The 18,660-nt window shown below is 42.7% G+C and overlaps 9 non-coding genes across 9 annotated transcripts; all 9 read left to right on the forward strand.

Moving 5' to 3' along the window:
• The first annotated feature begins 7,240 nt into the window (after nucleotides 1-7,240).
• On the forward strand, nucleotides 7,241-7,322 carry trnas-gcu (transfer RNA serine (anticodon GCU)). The gene has a single exon. It is a non-coding gene; the product is annotated as a tRNA-Ser (tRNA).
• A 992-nt stretch (nucleotides 7,323-8,314) lies between these two features.
• On the forward strand, nucleotides 8,315-8,396 carry trnas-gcu (transfer RNA serine (anticodon GCU)). Its single transcript has one exon. It is a non-coding gene; the product is annotated as a tRNA-Ser (tRNA).
• Nucleotides 8,397-9,801: 1,405 nt separating this feature from the next.
• Nucleotides 9,802-9,883, forward strand: trnas-gcu (transfer RNA serine (anticodon GCU)). Its single transcript has one exon. It is a non-coding gene; the product is annotated as a tRNA-Ser (tRNA).
• A 992-nt stretch (nucleotides 9,884-10,875) lies between these two features.
• Nucleotides 10,876-10,957, forward strand: trnas-gcu (transfer RNA serine (anticodon GCU)). The gene has a single exon. It is a non-coding gene; the product is annotated as a tRNA-Ser (tRNA).
• A 1,405-nt stretch (nucleotides 10,958-12,362) lies between these two features.
• trnas-gcu (transfer RNA serine (anticodon GCU)) lies at nucleotides 12,363-12,444 on the forward strand. Its single transcript has one exon. It is a non-coding gene; the product is annotated as a tRNA-Ser (tRNA).
• A 1,403-nt stretch (nucleotides 12,445-13,847) lies between these two features.
• trnas-gcu (transfer RNA serine (anticodon GCU)) lies at nucleotides 13,848-13,929 on the forward strand. The gene has a single exon. It is a non-coding gene; the product is annotated as a tRNA-Ser (tRNA).
• Nucleotides 13,930-15,332: 1,403 nt separating this feature from the next.
• Nucleotides 15,333-15,414, forward strand: trnas-gcu (transfer RNA serine (anticodon GCU)). The gene has a single exon. It is a non-coding gene; the product is annotated as a tRNA-Ser (tRNA).
• A 1,405-nt stretch (nucleotides 15,415-16,819) lies between these two features.
• trnas-gcu (transfer RNA serine (anticodon GCU)) lies at nucleotides 16,820-16,901 on the forward strand. The gene has a single exon. It is a non-coding gene; the product is annotated as a tRNA-Ser (tRNA).
• A 992-nt stretch (nucleotides 16,902-17,893) lies between these two features.
• On the forward strand, nucleotides 17,894-17,975 carry trnas-gcu (transfer RNA serine (anticodon GCU)). The gene has a single exon. It is a non-coding gene; the product is annotated as a tRNA-Ser (tRNA).
• The last annotated feature ends 685 nt before the right edge of the window (nucleotides 17,976-18,660 follow it).

The raw sequence follows: 18,660 nt of genomic DNA on the forward strand, positions 1-18,660 counted from the left end.
GTGGCGGCCGGGCTGGAGGTTGCTGCCTGGCTGGGCGCAGCTGAGCCACCCCATCAGCATAGCTCCCTGCCCTAGCCCCCCCTCAAAAAGCGGATACCAGACGCGCTCCCCGCGAATCCTCCCCTCTAAATTGTCCAAATTGTCTCTCCCCCCCTCCCACCCGAGATTGTGTGGGATGTTGAGAGGAGAAGGTCACTGACAAGGGCAGGGCTTGAGTCCTTAGGAGCGGAGTCCAAAAATCAGGTGACTGAGGTTGACAAAATCAAACTTTTGAAAAAATGTCCTGATTATATTTTCTTTTTGGAATGAAGTCTTTTGGAGGCGGCTGACAGAAAGAGTTACAAGAATAAAAAAAAAAATCTTCGTCTTTGACGTCATCACCAGTGGGCGGGGTGACGTCATCTGCTGACTGACAGCCCATTCAGTGAACTGTTTGGCAAAATGAGTGATGGGATTACCAAACATTGGCAGCGAGGAAGACTGGGCTGCTTGTGGCGTCTTGCTGTCCGGAGGAGGAGTTTGGGGGAATGACGCATCCTGTCGGCGAAACGAAGCCTTTCTGGCAGGCTTCGGTCCTCGCCAGCGCGTCTCTATCTCCTCGAAGTCCGTGGCGAAGGAACTGTCAGCTGGCTTCCTTCTGTCACATGGGGGTCGCATCTTTATGTGGGATCGTTCCTCCAATGCAACACGGACACTCCGGACGAAAACGTGAAGGTAGGATATGATTTAATAATAATAAATAATACACCGTACCAAACAGACAAAAACAAACAAAAGAAAAGCGTGCCGAACGCACGGGAAGCTAGGCAACAGCTTAGCACAGGAATCGAGAACATGAAATAAACCAACAAAAACAATTGCTTGCCGCAAACAACGAAGCCAGACCGAGTGTGGCGAGCAACGTGAATAAATAGCTCTCTGATTAGTGCTCAACAGCAGGTGAACGTGCCGAACACTAATTAGAGGCAGGTGAAACCAATTTGTACCCATGCTAACCAAAACAAACCCCTGAAGTGCACAAAACAAAGGAAGTCCAAAACTAACAGATCATAACTAAACAAAACATGATCCGACCACGGATCATGACAAAAAGACAGTTACACCGACAAAGTCCGGGAGACAGCAGGAGATTGATTGATTGATTGATTGAGACTTTTATTAGTAGGTTGCACAGTGAAGTACATATTCCGTACAATTGACCACTAAATGGTAACACCCGAATAAGTTTTTCAACTTGTTTAAGTCGGGGTCCACTTAAATTGATTCATGATACAGATATATACTATCATATATACTATCATCATAATACAGTCATCACACAAGATAATCACATTGAATTATTTACATTATTTACAATCAGGGGTGTGGAGGGAGGGGGGGGGGGTGGGGAGGGGGATATGGACATCAAGTAGTGGACATAGAGAGAGAGAGAGAGAGAGAGAGAGAGAGAGAGAGAGAGAGAGAGAGAGATCAGAAGGCATAAGAAAAATAAAAAGTATCTGCATTTGATTGTTTACATTTGATTATTAGCAATCCGGGGAGGGTGTTAGTTTAGGGTTGTAGCTGCCTGGAGGTGAACTTTTATTGCGGTTTTGAAGGAGGATAGAGATGCCCTTTCTTTTATACCTGTTGGGAGCGCATTCCACATTGATGTGGCATAGAAAGAGAATGAGTTAAGACCTTTGTTAGTTCGGAATCTGGGTTTAACGTGGTTAGTGGAGCACCCCCTGGTTTGTACTGTACATATTAGAAAAAAGAGGTATGTTTGCTCCTTATCAAAGCGGGTTTCGAAAAGGCAGACAAACTATGGATCCGATCTTGTGTCTAGAAGATGATGTTAGAAGAGCTCAGGTAAATAAAGAATCGGTATGTGCAGTATTCTTTGATGTGGAAAAAGCATATGATATGCTTTGGCGAGACGGTCTGATGATTAAGTTACATGCTATGGGTATTGGGGGGAACATTTTTAATTGGGACAGAGATTTTTAAAGGATCGATCCATTCAAGTTTTGGTTGGAGCTCAAGTGTCTAAAAGTTATGCTGTAGAAAATGGAACACATCAAGGAAGTGTTGTGAGCCAAACTTTGTTCTCTATTATGATCAATTATATATTTGTGAATATTACAGCTGGAGTGGGAAAATCATTGTTTGCAGATGACGGAGCCTTATGGAAAAGGGAACGTAATGTTGAGTATATTACCCAAAAAAGGCAAGAAGGTATTTGCCTTGTTGAAGAGTGAGGAAGGAAATCAGGTTTTAGGTTTTCTATTGAAAAGTCTAAAGTCATGTATTTTACTCGAAGGAAAATTAGGAATTTGGATCTAAAACTATATAGTACTAGTCTTGAAACTGTGAATACATTTACATTTTTAGGAGTGCATTTGGATTTAGCCTCTCAAAACTTGATGTGATTCCATCTCAGACTATAATATGCTTTGGTGCAGTGAGAACATCACTGGTGTGTGCTTTACAAGTAGAAGCAGAAAAAATGCCTTTTCAAGTGAGAAGAGACCAACTTTTAGCTCATTATTGGATTCATCTGAGAGGACATGGAGAGTCTCACCAATGAAAAGTTGTGACCCAGGAATGGTGGGAAAGGGAAAGTGTTGAAATAAAATGTTTTGGCTGGAAAAGGAAATCAGATAGCCCAGAGTATGGGTGTGTTGGGTCTAGAGTTTGAGGAGACTGTAGTGTGGCCAACTCATCCTTCATGGCTATTTGAAAAAAGAATAGTGGACGTTGAATACTGTCAGTTAAACAAAGAAAGAGGAACGCAGATATGGTTGGTGAATGGTTTATAACCTGGTTGAAACCAAATATAATCACTGGAATCCAATTTTTACGGATGGATCTAAGGACCCAGAGAATAAGACCGGGTCAGTGATATCGGTACCAAATCTCCAATTTGGGTGTTGCAAGAGAACATCAGTTGAGCTCATAGGACTAGATAGTACAATCCCTAAGATATATCAGCACTTAGTGTTGAGTGGTTGGGGGCGGAGGGCTGAAGGGGCAAAAGCTTCACTGGGGTCTTCAGGTGGGCACCCCCCTTCATTGTTGTTTCGTTGATAGGCCCACGACACCTCTGGAGGGCTCAACGGCAACATCTGGCGTCCCAGGTGTGCCCCCCTTTGCCTTTACCCCTAGATGTAATTTTGCAACCCAGTTGGGGTCCTTTCTCTTGATCCATATCCATCTGCTACTTCGTTCGGTAGCATCTGACAGCTATTTGACAGCCCGCCGGAAAACCAGACACTTACTGGAGGGACGTCTGTATAAAATATGCCGGAGGCCAATAACACTTCTCAAGTGGCAAATGTTCAGGGGCCAAAAAGTGGAAAAAGGCCCTGGAGAATATAGATGCTTGTCCCTTGCAGAGCCACACGAGGATCTGTTGGGGAGAAGCCTTCTCTGCTCCTGTGGGTTCCATAAGGTATCGCCTAACTTATTTATTATTTACTATTTACTTACTAATTATTTACTAAGTTGTACTCCACTCTCCCCTAGCCAGCAGATCCGTCATCACCCACTGGCTCCAGTAAGTCAGGAGAAGTTGAGACGGAGGCAGGACAAGTCCGAGTCGACACAGAGGTAGAAAGAGGAGACACAAAGACAAGGAGTGGAGACACGGAAGCAGGGGAAGTCACAATCCAGCCTGCTCCTCCGTTGCAGCAAGCATGCCTTCCACCTCAGCCAAGGCAACGTGCCTGGAGACTTCAAAAAGCTGCCCAGGAAGATGAGGATCTAGTGGCTATGGGCGAACCACCAAAGTAAAGGCTGGCAAAGGAACATTACCACTACACCTGCAAGGAGTGTGGCCAGGAGAAAAATAAAAGGACTGGACACACCCAGCTGAAGGTTTGAGGGGCGTCCGTGCCCCTTACTTCTCTGTGCCTATCAGCTCCGGGTCTAACCTGGGCTTCTTGTCGGCGACTCCTCCTATGGCGGACGAGCCTGACGTGCTGGTGGCGATCGTGTCTGGTGCGCCGCGCGAATAGCGCACCACGGGTACCCAGACGGCTGGTACCTGCTGGTCGTATGACGATGTGGTTGGTAAAATGGTGGAGCTTGGCATCGATGACGTCAAGAAGGTGGTTACCTCCGCGTTGGCCTCTGCTGTGGCCTCCGCCTGGGATTTGGGGCTCAACACGGTTTACAAAAAAGGCTTCTCAGCCGGGTCAACCAACTTAAAGGAAGCGGTACAGACGCTGAACCAAAGGGTAGTTAGAGCTAGGCGAATTGCCTCACCATTCAGCTGAGTAGAGCCTCGTCGGGGAAGCAGCCTGGTAAGAGCGACTACACCGAGAGGACATGACCCCGTCAACGGAGAGCTGGACCTGGTTCGCAAGTTCTGGGAAGAATTTGTGGGTTACCACCGGAATCAAACATCATTCAAGTAGGCTTCACCAGTTCATGCTCATAGACTCAGATTGGTCAGATATAGTCTTAGACTTTGATTGGTCTGATCAAGTCTACTGGCTTGTGCCAAACCCACTAATTCTGATACTCCAACAACAAGAGAGTGTGCTTTGGCAAATATGGTCCTGTGAGAAAAACAACTGTTGAGATGCAAAAAAAGCAATCCTAATGTCAATGCCAACAGCAATTGTTGAAGTGTAATTTCCCCTATTTAGTATCGAGGTATTGTGTGGCAGAAAGATCGCTGTGGATCGACCAATATCAGCCCAAAACTGTTGGAATCACCCATGTTAGCATTTCCTTCAGTTGTAACAAAAGCACAAAGGAGCATCTGTGACCAGAATGTTTGTAACTCCTGTTATTTGTTGGAGGCTAAATTGCAGAGTCTTTTAGGAATTGTTGAAAAGAAAGAGTTGTATGTGGGAGATATACTGTACGTAGACCACCTCCTCTCTTCAGGGATGGTTTTCCAACCTTGATGTAGATGGCTTTCCTCACTGAATTATAGACTTAGATTGGTCGGATTAAGTCCAACGGTTGGTGCAAAAACCCCAAATATGTATATGGTTTAATATTTGTTTTAATGTTGTAAAAATAACACAACAATATCTTAATTCCTCTATATGTCCATGTGGTTACATGCTGATATGTAGACCCATCCATCTATCCATTTTCTACCGCTTGTCCCTTTTGGGGTCGCTGGGGGTGCTGGAGCCTATCTCAGCTGCATTTGGGCGAAAGGCGGGGTACACCCTGGACAAGTCGCCACATCATGGCTGCAACGACAGTCTTTTAAGTGGAATTTCCCTTTGTTCACATTGTGGTATTGTGTGGCAGAAGTATCGCTGTGAATCGACCACTATCAGCCCAACATAGTCAAAATCACCCTTGTTAGCATTTCCTTCAGTTGTACTAAAGCACAAAGGAGCATCTGTGACCAGGGTGTTTCTAACTCCTGTTATTTGATGGAGGCTAAATTGCAGAGTATTTTAGGAATGGTTGAAAGAACAGTGTTGTATGTGGATAATAGGTGATTTCGCAGACCACCTCCTCTGTTCAGTCATCAATGTCAAGGTTGACCTTGACGTTTCGCCTCTCATCCAAGTAGGCTTCATCAGTTTGGGTTTATAGACTTAGATTTGTCAGATTATGTCCAACGGTTGGTGCCAAAACCCCAAATATTTATACAGTTTACTATTTTTTTTAATGTTGTAAAAATAACACAACAATATCTTAATTCCTCTATATATCCATGTGGTTACATGTTGTGACGTAGTCTTTGATGATAAAAGCTATTATTTGCAGCCTCTCAGCTAGTATTAAAATGAACAAACTAAGATGAGGTGGCCGAGTGGTTAAGGCGATGGACTGCTAATCCATTTTGTTCTACACGCGTGGGTTCGAATCCCATCCTCATCGAGCTGTTGTTCTCTTTAGTTGGCCTCAACTGACGAAAGGTTGTGAACGCGTAGATCAAAATAAGAATGTTTGACTGTGGTTACAGAGTATCACACTGTCATGTGTCAACAACTTTCTAGAGCTGAGGTGACTACCTGACCTTTCTGCATGTTTCCTCAAAATGACTTTTCATCTTTATTAGAAAAAAGTATGCTCATTTACCTACTTCTACTCAAAGGAAACATTTTTTTGACATTACAATATTTGGAGAATGCAGGTATCGATCCGGCTACCTCTCACATGCTAAGCGAGCACTCTACCATTTGAGCTAATTCCCCTTCTGTCTGAGACATAGATGTAGAGATTCTATTTTTCAATACATCAATGCCTTTGAATGTTCTCATTCATCCAGGTCATTGTAATCTCAAGGCATTCAATCCATTGCAACTGGACTGTTTGGTTTGTCTTAGAAAATGTTTCGCTTCTCATCCAAGTAGGCTTGGCCAGTTCATGCTCATAGAAACAGGTTGGTCAGATCAATTCTTAGACTCAGATTGTTCGGATTTAACCTCTGACTCCAATTGGTCAGATCTAGTCTTGTGGCTATTGCCGAAACCCCAAATTATTTTACTCCAACACAAGGAGGATGTGCCTGAGCAAAGATGATACTGTCCTAGCGTAGTGAGCAAAACATCTGTTGAGATGCAGAAGAGCATTCCCACTGTCAGTGCCAACAACAGTCATCCATTCATCCGCTTTCTACCGCTTGTCCCTTTTAGGGTCGCGTGGGGTGCTGAAACCTATCTCAGCTGCATTTGGGTGGAATGCGCTGAACACCTTGGACAAGTCGCCAACGCATCGCAGCAACAACAGTCATCGAAGTGGAATTTCCCTTCGTTCGCATTGTGGTATTGTGTGGCAGAAGTATCGCTGTGGATCGACCACTATCAGCCCAACATAGTCAGAATCACCCTTGTTAGCATTTATTTCAGTTGTAACAAAGGCACAAAGGAGCATCTGTGACCAGGGTGTTTCTAACTCCTGTTATTTGCTGGAGGCTAAATTGCAGAGTATTTTAGGAATGGTTGAAAGAACAGTGTTGTATGTGGATAATAGGTGATTTCGCAGACCACCTCCTCTGTTCAGTCATCAATGTCAAGGTTGACCTTGATGTTTCGCCTCTCATCCAAGTAGGCTTCATCAGTTTGGGTTTATAGACTTAGATTGGTCAGATTATGTCCAACGGTTGGTGCCAAAACCCCAAATATTTATACAGTTTACTATTTGTTTTAATGTTTTAAAAATAACACAACAATATCTTAATTTCTCTATATGTCCATGTGGTTACATGTTGTGATGTAGACTTTGTTCATAAAAGCTATTATTTGCAGCCTCTCAGCAAGTATTGACATGAACAAACTAAGATGAGGTGGCCGAGTGGTTAAGGCGATGGACTGCTAATCCATTGTGTTCTACACACGTGGGTTCGAATCCCATCCTCATCGAGCTGTTGTTCTCTTTAGTTGGCCTCAACTGACGAAAGGTTGTGAACGCGTAGATCAGAATAACAATGTTTAACTGTGGTTACAGAGTATCACACTGTCATGTGTCAACGACTTTCTAGAACTGAGGTGACTACCTGACCTTTCTGCATGTTTCCTTAAAATGACTTCTCATCTTTAACAGAAAAAAGTATGCTCATTAACCTACTTCTACTCAAAGGAAACCTTTTTTTGACATTAAAACTTTTGGAGAATGCAGGTATCGATCCCGCTACCGCTCACATGCAAAGCGAGCGCTCTACCATTTGAGCTAATTCCCCCTCTGTCTGTGACATAGACGTAGAAATTCTGCTTTTCAATACATCAACGCCTATGGATGTTTTCAGTCATCCAGGTCATTGTAATCTCAAGGCATTCAATCCATTGCAACTGGACTGTTTGGTTTGTCTTAGAAAATGTTTCGCTTCTCATCCAAGTAGGCTTGGCCAGTTCATGCTCATAGAAACAGGTTGGTCAGATCAATTCTTAGACTCAGATTGTTCGGATTTAACCTCTGACTCCAATTGGTCAGATCTAGTCTTGTGGCTATTGCCGAAACCCCAAATTATTTTACTCCAACACAAGGAGGGTGTGCCTGAGCAAAGATGATACTGTCTTAGCGTAGTGAGCAAAACATCTGTTGAGATGCAGAAGAGCATTCCCACTGTCAGTGCCAACAATAGCCATCCATTCATCCGCTTTCTACCGCTTGTCCCTTTTAGGGTCACGTGGGGTGCTGGAACCTATCTCAGCTAGATTGGTCAGATTATGTCCGAAGTTTGGTGCCAAAACCCCAAATATTTATACAGTTTACTATTTTTTTTAATGTTGTAAAAATAACACAACAATATCTTAATTCTTCTATATGTCCATGTGGTTACATGTTGTGATGTAGACTTTGATCATAAAAACTATTATTTGCAGCCTCTCAGCAAGTATTGACATGAACAAAGCTAGATGAGGTGGCCGAGTGGTTAAGGCGATGGACTGCTAATCCATTGTGTTCTACACGCGTGGGTTCGAATCCCATCCTCATCGAGCTGTTGTTCTCTTTAGTTGGCCTCAACTGACGAAAGGTTGTTAACGCGTAGATCAGAATAACAATGTTTGACTGTGGTTACAGAGTATCACACTGTCATGTGTCACGACTTTCCAGAGCTGAGGTGACTACCTGACCTTTCTGCATGTTTCCTCAAAATCACTTCTCATCTTTAACAGAAAGAAGTTTGCTTGCTCATTTACCTACTTCTACTCAATAGAAACATTTTTTTGACGTTAAAACATTTGGAGAATGCAGGTATCTATCCCGCTACCTCTCACATGCAAAGCGAGCGCTCTACCATTTGAGCTAATTCCCCCTCTGCCTGTCACATAGACGTAGAAATTCTGTTTTTCAATACATCAATGCCTATGGATGTTTTCAGTCATCCAGGTCATTGTAATCTCAAGGCATTCAATCCATTGCAACTGGACTGTTTGGTTTGTCTTAGAAAATGTTTCGCTTCTCATCCAAGTAGGCTTGGCCAGTTCATGCTCATAGAAACAGGTTGGTCAGATCTATTCTTAGACTCAGATTGTTCGGATTTAACCTTTGACTCCAATTGGTCAGATCTAGTCTTGTGGCTATTGCTGAAACCACAAATTATTTTACTACAACACAAGGAGGGTGTGCCTGAGCAAAGATGATACTGTCCTAGCATAGTGAGCAAAACATCTGTTGAGATGCAGAATAGCATTCCCAATGTCATTGCCAACAACAGTCATCCATTCATCCGCTTTCTACCGCTTGTCCCTTTTAGGGTCGCGTGGGGTGCTGAAACCTTTCTCAGCTGCATTTGGGTGGAATGCGCTGAACACCTTGGACAAGTCGCCAACGCATCGCAGCAACAACAGTCATCGAAGTGGAATTTCCCTTCGTTCGCATTGTGGTATTGTGTGGCAGAAGTATCGCTGTGGATCGACCACTATCAGCCCAACATAGTCAGAATCACCCTTGTTAGCATTTCTTTCAGTTGTAACAAAGGCACAAAGGAGCATCTGTGACCAGGGTGTTTCTAACTCCTGTTATTTGCTGGAGGCTAAATTGCAGAGTATTTTAGGAATGGTTGAAAGAACAGTGTTGTATGTGGATAATAGGTGATTTCGCAGACCACCTCCTCTGTTCAGTCATCAATGTCAAGGTTGACCTTGATGTTTCGCCTCTCATCCAAGTAGGCTTCATCAGTTTGGGTTTATAGACTTAGATTGGTCCGATTATGTCCAACGGTTGGTGCCAAAACCCAAAATATTTATACAGTTTACTATTTTTTTTAATGTTTTAAAAATAACACAACAATATCTTAATTTCTCTATATGTCCATGTGGTTACATGTTGTGATGTAGACTTTGTTCATAAAAACTATTATTTGCAGCCTCTCAGCAAGTATTGACATGAACAAACTAAGATGAGGTGGCCGAGTGGTTAAGGCGATGGACTGCTAATCCATTGTGTTCTACACGCGTGGGTTCGAATCCCATCCTCATCGAGCTGTTGTTCTCTTTAGTTGGCCTCAACTGACGAAAGGTTGTGAACGCGTAGATCAGAATAACAATGTTTGACTGTGGTTACAGAGTATCACACTGTCATGTGTCAACGACTTTCTAGAACTGAGGTGACTACCTGACCTTTCTGCATGTTTCCTTAAAATGACTTCTCATATTTAACAGAAAAAAGTATGCTCATTAACCTACTTCTACTCAAAGGAAACCTTTTTTTGACATTAAAACTTTTGGAGAATGCAGGTATCGATCCCGCTACCGCTCACATGCAAAGCGAGCGCTCTACCATTTGAGCTAATTCCCCCTCTGTCTGTGACATAGACATAGAAATTCTGCTTTTCAATACATCAACGCCTATGGATGTTTTCAGTCATCCAGGTCATTGTGATCTCAAGGCATTCAATCCATTGCAACTGGACTGTTTGGTTTGTCTTAGAAAATGTTTCGCTTCTCATCCAAGTAGGCTTGGCCAGTTCATGCTCATAGAAACAGGTTGGTCAGATCTATTCTTAGACTCAGATTGTTTGGATTTAACCTTTGACTCCAATTGGTCAGATCTAGTCTAGTTGCTATTGCCGAAACCCCAAATTATTTTACTCCAACACAAGGAGGGTGTGCCTGAGCAAAGATGATACTGTCTTAGCGTAGTGAGCAAAACATCTGTTGAGATGCAGAAGAGCATTCCCACTGTCAGTGCCAACAATAGCCATCCATTCATCCGCTTTCTACCGCTTGTCCCTTTTAGGGTCACGTGGGGTGCTGGAACCTATCTCAGCTAGATTGGTCAGATTATGTCCAAAGTTTGGTGCCAAAACCCCAAATATTTATACAGTTTACTATTTTTTTTAATGTTGTAAAAATAACACAACAATATCTTAATTCCTCTATATGTCCATGTGGTTACATGTTGTGATGTAGACTTTGATCATAAAAACTATTATTTGCAGCCTCTCAGCAAGTATTGACATGAACAAACTAAGATGAGGTGGCCGAGTGGTTAAGGCGATGGACTGCTAATCCATTGTGTTCTACACGCGTGGGTTCGAATCCCATCCTCATCGAGCTGTTGTTATCTTTAGTTGGCCTCAACTGACGAAAGGTTGTTAACGCATAGATCAGAATAACAATGTTTGACTGTGGTTACAGAGTATCACACTGTCATGTGTCACGACTTTCTAGAGCTGAGGTGACTACCTGACCTTTCTGCATGTTTCCTCAAAATCACTTCTCATCTTTAACAGAAAGAAGTTTGCTTGCTCATTTACCTACTTCTACTCAAAGGAAACCTTTTTTTGACGTTAAAACATTTGGAGAATGCAGGTATCGATCCCGCTACCTCTCACATGCAAAGCGAGCGCTCTACCATTTGAGCTAATTCCCCCTCTGACTGTCTCATAGACGTAGAAATTCTGTTTTTCAATACATCAATGCCTATGGATGTTTTCAGTCATCCAGGTCATTGTAATCTCAAGGCATTCAATCCATTGCAACTGGACTGTTTGGTTTGTCTTAGAAAATGTTTCGCTTCTCATCCAAGTAGGCTTGGCCAGTTCATGCTCATAGAAACAGGTTGGTCAGATCAATTCTTAGACTCAGATTGTTCGGATTTAACCTTTGACTCCAATTGGTCAGATCTAGTCTTGTGGCTATTGCCGAAACCCCAAATTATTTTACTACAACACATGGAGGGTGTGCCTGAGCAAAGATGATACTGTCCTAGCGTAGTGAGCAAAACATCTGTTGAGATGCAGAAGAGCATTCCCACTGTCAGTGCCAACAACAGTCATCCATTCATCCGCTTTCTACCGCTTGTCCCTTTTAGGGTCGGGTGGGGTGCTGAAACCTTTCTCAGCTGCATTTGGGTGGAATGCGGTGAACACCTTGGACAAGTCGCCAACGCATCACAGCAACAACAGTCATCGAAGTGGAATTTCCCTTCGTTCGCATTGTGGTGTTGTGTGGCAGAAGTATCGCTGTGGATCGACCACTATCAGCCCAACATAGTCAGAATCACCCTTGTTAGCATTTCTTTCAGTTGTAACAAAGGCACAAAGGAGCATCTGTGACCAGGGTGTTTCTAACTCCTGTTATTTGCTGGAGGCTAAATTGCAGAGTATTTTAGGAATGGTTGAAAGAACAGTGTTGTATGTGGATAATAGGTGATTTCGCAGACCACCTCCTCTGTTCAGTCATCAATGTCAAGGTTGACCTTGACGTTTCGCCTCTCATCCAAGTAGGCTTCATCAGTTTGGGTTTATAGACTTAGATTGGTCAGATTATGTCCAACGGTTGGTGCCAAAACCCCAAATATTTATGCAGTTTACTATTTTTTTTAATGTTGTAAAAATAACACAACAATATCTTAATTCCTCTATATGTCCATGTGGTTACATGTTGTGATGTAGACTTTGATCATAAAAACTATTATTTTCAGCCTCTCAGCAAGTATTGACATGAACAAAGCTAGATGAGGTGGCCGAGTGGTTAAGGCGATGGACTGCTAATCCATTGTGTTCTACACGCGTGGGTTCGAATCCCATCCTCGTCGAGCTGTTGTTCTCTTTAGTTGGCCTCAACTGACGAAAGGTTGTTAACGCGTAGATCAGAATAACAATGTTTGACTGTGGTTACAGAGTATCACACTGTCATGTGTCATGACTTTCTAGAGCTGAGGTGACTACCTGACCTGTCTGCATGTTTCCTCAAAATCACTTCTCATCTTTAACAGAAAGAAGTTTGCTTGCTCATTTACCTACTTCTACTCAAAGGAAACCTTTTTTTGACGTTAAAACATTTGGAGAATGCAGGTATCGATCCCGCTACCTCTCACATGCAAAGCGAGCGCTCTACCATTTGAGCTAATTCCCCCTCTGCCTGTCACGTAGATGTAGAAATTCTGTTTTTCAATACATCAATGCCTAAGTGTTTTCAGTCATCCAGGTCATTGTAATCTCAAGGCATTCAATCCATTGCAACTGGACTGTTTGGTTTGTCTTAGAAAATGTTTCGCTTCTCATCCAAGTAGGCTTGGCCAGTTCATGCTCATAGAAACAGGTTGGTCAGATCTATTCTTAGACTCAGATTGTTCGGATTTAACCTTTGACTCCAATTGGTCGGATCTAGTCTTGTGGCTATTGCTGAAACCCCAAATTATTTTACTACAACACAAGGAGGGTGTGCCTGAGCAAAGATGATACTGTCCTAGCGTAGTGAGCAAAACATCTGTTGAGATGCAGAAGAGCATTCCCAATGTCAGTGCCAACAACAGTCATCCATTCATCCGCTTTCTACCGCTTGTCCCTTTTAGGGTCGCGTGGGGTGCTGAAACCTTTCTCAGCTGCATTTGGGTGGAATGCGGTGAACACCTTGGACAAGTCGCCAACGCATCGCAGCAACAACAGTCATCGAAGTGGAATTCCCCTTCGTTCGCATTGTGGTATTGTGTGGCAGAAGTATCGCTGTGGATCGACCACTATCAGCCCAACATAGTCAGAATCACCCTTGTTAGCATTTCTTTCAGTTGTAACAAAGGCACAAAGGAGCATCTGTGACCAGGGTGTTTCTAACTCCTGTTATTTGCTGGAGGCTAAATTGCAGAGTATTTTAGGAATGGTTGAAAGAACAGTGTTGTATGTGGATAATAGGTGATTTCGCAGACCACCTCCTCTGTTCAGTCATCAATGTCAAGGTTGACCTTGACGTTTCGCCTCTCATCCAAGTAGGCTTCATCAGTTTGGGTTTATAGACTTAGATTGGTCAGATTATGTCCATCGGTTGGTGCCAAAACCCCAAATATTTATACAGTTTACTATTTTTTTTAATGTTGTAAAAATAACACAACAATATCTTAATTCCTCTATATGTCCATGTGGTTACATGTTGTGATGTAGACTTTGATCATAAAAACTATTATTTGTAGCCTCTCAGCAAGTATTGACATGAACAAAGCTAGATGAGGTGGCCGAGTGGTTAAGGCGATGGACTGCTAATCCATTGTGTTCTACACGCGTGGGTTCGAATCCCATCCTCATCGAGCTGTTGTTCTCTTTAGTTGTCCTCAACTGACGAAAGGTTGTTAACGCGTAGATCAGAATAACAATGTTTGACTTTGGTTACAGAGTATCACACCGTCATGTGTCACGACTTTCTAGAGCCGAGGTGACTACCTGACCTTTCTGCATGTTTCCTCAAAATCACTTCTCATCTTTAACAGAAAGAAGTTTGCTTGCTCATTTACCTATTTCTACTCAAAGGAAACCTTTTTTTGACATTAAAACTTTTGGAGAATGCAGGTATCGATCCCGCTACCTCTCACATGCAAAGCGAGCGCTCTACCATTTGAGCTAATTCCCCCTCTGCCTGTCACGTAGATGTAGAAATTCTGTTTTTCAATACATCAATGCCTAAGTGTTTTCAGTCATCCAGGTCATTGTAATCTCAAGGCATTCAATCCATTGCAACTGGACTGTTTGGTTTGCCTTAGAAAATGTTTCGCTTCTCATCCAAGTAGGCTTGGCCAGTTCATGCTCATAGAAACAGGTTGGTCAGATCTATTCTTAGACTCAGATTGTTCGGATTTAACCTTTGACTCCAATTGGTCAGATCTAGTCTTGTGGCTATTGCCGAAACCCCAAATTATTTTACTACAACACAAGGAGGGTGTGCCTGAGCAAAGATGATACTGTCCTAGCGTAGTGAGCAAAACATCTGTTGAGATGCAGAAGAGCATTCCCACTGTCAGTGCCAACAACAGTCATCCATTCATCCGCTTTCTACCGCTTGTCCCTTTTAGGGTCGCGTGGGGTGCTGAAACCTATCTCAGCTGCATTTGGGTGGAATGCGGTGAACACCTTGGACAAGTCGCCAACGCATCGCAGCAACGACAGTCATCGAAGTGGAATTTCCCTTCGTTCGCATTGTGGTATTGTGTGGCAGAAGTATCGCTGTGGATCGACCACTATCAGCCCAACATAGTCAGAATCACCCTTGTTAGCATTTCTTTCAGTTGTAACAAAGGCACAAAGGAGCATCTGTGACCAGGGTGTTTCTAACTCCTGTTATTTGCTGGAGGCTAAATTGCAGAGTATTTTAGGAATGGTTGAAAGAACAGTGTTGTATGTGGATAATAGGTGATTTCGCAGACCACCTCCTCTGTTCAGTCATCAATGTCAAGGTTGACCTTGACGTTTCGCCTCTCATCCAAGTAGGCTTTATCAGTTTGGGTTCATAGACTTAGATTGGTCAGATTATGTCCGAAGTTTGGTGCCAAAACCCGAAATATTTATACAGTTTACTATTTTTTTTAATGTTGTAAAAATAACACAACAATATCTTAATTCTTCTATATGTCCATGTGGTTACATGTTGTGATGTAGACTTTGATCATAAAAACTATTATTTGCAGCCTCTCAGCAAGTATTGACATGAACAAACTAAGATGAGGTGGCCGAGTGGTTAAGGCGATGGACTGCTAATCCATTGTGTTCTACACGCGTGGGTTCGAATCCCATCCTCATCGAGCTGTTGTTCTCTTTAGTTGGCCTCAACTGACGAAAGGTTGTTAACGCGTAGATCAGAATAACAATGTTTGACTGTGGTTACAGAGTATCACACCGTCATGTGTCACGACTTTCTAGAGCTGAGGTGACTACCTGACCTTTCTGCATGTTTCCTCAAAATCACTTCTCATCTTTAACAGAAAGAAGTTTGCTTGCTCATTTACCTACTTCTACTCAAAAGAAACATTTTTTTGACGTTAAAACATTTGGAGAATGCAGGTATCTATCCCGCTACCTCTCACATGCAAAGCGAGCGCTCTACCATTTGAGCTAATTCCCCCTCTGCCTGTCACATAGACGTAGAAATTCTGTTTTTCAATACATCAATGCCTATGGATGTTTTCAGTCATCCAGGTCATTGTAATCTCAAGGCATTCAATCCATTGCAACTGGACTGTTTGGTTTGTCTTAGAAAATGTTTCGCTTCTCATCCAAGTAGGCTTGGCCAGTTCATGCTCATAGAAACAGGTTGGTCAGATCTATTCTTAGACTCAGATTGTTCGGATTTAACCTTTGACTCCAATTGGTCAGATCTAGTCTTGTGGCTATTGCTGAAACCACAAATTATTTTACTACAACACAAGGAGGGTGTGCCTGAGCAAAGATGATACTGTCCTAGCATAGTGAGCAAAACATCTGTTGAGATGCAGAATAGCATTCCCAATGTCATTGCCAACAACAGTCATCCATTCATCCGCTTTCTACCGCTTGTCCCTTTTAGGGTCGCGTGGGGTGCTGAAACCTTTCTCAGCTGCATTTGGGTGGAATGCGCTGAACACCTTGGACAAGTCGCCAACGCATCGCAGCAACAACAGTCATCGAAGTGGAATTTCCCTTCGTTCGCATTGTGGTATTGTGTGGCAGAAGTATCGCTGTGGATCGACCACTATCAGCCCAACATAGTCAGAATCACCCTTGTTAGCATTTATTTCAGTTGTAACAAAGGCACAAAGGAGCATCTGTGACCAGGGTGTTTCTAACTCCTGTTATTTGCTGGAGGCTAAATTGCAGAGTATTTTAGGAATGGTTGAAAGAACAGTGTTGTATGTGGATAATAGGTGATTTCGCAGACCACCTCCTCTGTTCAGTCATCAATGTCAAGGTTGACCTTGATGTTTCGCCTCTCATCCAAGTAGGCTTCATCAGTTTGGGTTTATAGACTTAGATTGGTCAGATTATGTCCAACGGTTGGTGCCAAAACCCAAAATATTTATACAGTTTACTATTTTTTTTAATGTTTTAAAAATAACACAACAATATCTTAATTTCTCTATATGTCCATGTGGTTACATGTTGTGATGTAGACTTTGTTCATAAAAACTATTATTTGCAGCCTCTCAGCAAGTATTGACATGAACAAACTAAGATGAGGTGGCCGAGTGGTTAAGGCGATGGACTGCTAATCCATTGTGTTCTACACGCGTGGGTTCGAATCCCATCCTCATCGAGCTGTTGTTCTCTTTAGTTGGCCTCAACTGACGAAAGGTTGTGAACGCGTAGATCAGAATAACAATGTTTGACTGTGGTTACAGAGTATCACACTGTCATGTGTCAACGACTTTCTAGAACTGAGGTGACTACCTGACCTTTCTGCATGTTTCCTTAAAATGACTTCTCATATTTAACAGAAAAAAGTATGCTCATTAACCTACTTCTACTCAAAGGAAACCTTTTTTTGACATTAAAACTTTTGGAGAATGCAGGTATCGATCCCGCTACCGCTCACATGCAAAGCGAGCGCTCTACCATTTGAGCTAATTCCCCCTCTGTCTGTGACATAGACATAGAAATTCTGCTTTTCAATACATCAACGCCTATGGATGTTTTCAGTCATCCAGGTCATTGTGATCTCAAGGCATTCAATCCATTGCAACTGGACTGTTTGGTTTGTCTTAGAAAATGTTTCGCTTCTCATCCAAGTAGGCTTGGCCAGTTCATGCTCATAGAAACAGGTTGGTCAGATCTATTCTTAGACTCAGATTGTTTGGATTTAACCTTTGACTCCAATTGGTCAGATCTAGTCTAGTTGCTATTGCCGAAACCCCAAATTATTTTACTCCAACACAAGGAGGGTGTGCCTGAGCAAAGATGATACTGTCTTAGCGTAGTGAGCAAAACATCTGTTGAGATGCAGAAGAGCATTCCCACTGTCAGTGCCAACAATAGCCATCCATTCATCCGCTTTCTACCGCTTGTCCCTTTTAGGGTCACGTGGGGTGCTGGAACCTATCTCAGCTAGATTGGTCAGATTATGTCCAAAGTTTGGTGCCAAAACCCCAAATATTTATACAGTTTACTATTTTTTTTAATGTTGTAAAAATAACACAACAATATCTTAATTCCTCTATATGTCCATGTGGTTACATGTTGTGATGTAGACTTTGATCATAAAAACTATTATTTGCAGCCTCTCAGCAAGTATTGACATGAACAAACTAAGATGAGGTGGCCGAGTGGTTAAGGCGATGGACTGCTAATCCATTGTGTTCTACACGCGTGGGTTCGAATCCCATCCTCATCGAGCTGTTGTTATCTTTAGTTGGCCTCAACTGACGAAAGGTTGTTAACGCATAGATCAGAATAACAATGTTTGACTGTGGTTACAGAGTATCACACTGTCATGTGTCACGACTTTCTAGAGCTGAGGTGACTACCTGACCTTTCTGCATGTTTCCTCAAAATCACTTCTCATCTTTAACAGAAAGAAGTTTGCTTGCTCATTTACCTACTTCTACTCAAAGGAAACCTTTTTTTGACGTTAAAACATTTGGAGAATGCAGGTATCGATCCCGCTACCTCTCACATGCAAAGCGAGCGCTCTACCATTTGAGCTAATTCCCCCTCTGTCTGTCTCATAGACGTAGAAATTCTGTTTTTCAATACATCAATGCCTATGGATGTTTTCAGTCATCCAGGTCATTGTAATCTCAAGGCATTCAATCCATTGCAACTGGACTGTTTGGTTTGTCTTAGAAAATGTTTCGCTTCTCATCCAAGTAGGCTTGGCCAGTTCATGCTCATAGAAACAGGTTGGTCAGATCAATTCTTAGACTCAGATTGTTCGGATTTAACCTTTGACTCCAATTGGTCAGATCTAGTCTTGTGGCTATTGCCGAAACCCCAAATTATTTTACTACAACACATGGAGGGTGTGCCTGAGCAAAGATGATACTGTCCTAGCGTAGTGAGCAAAACATCTGTTGAGA

This window comes from Entelurus aequoreus, linkage group LG07 (assembly GCF_033978785.1).
Source record: "Entelurus aequoreus isolate RoL-2023_Sb linkage group LG07, RoL_Eaeq_v1.1, whole genome shotgun sequence".
NCBI lineage: Eukaryota > Metazoa > Chordata > Actinopteri > Syngnathiformes > Syngnathidae > Entelurus > Entelurus aequoreus.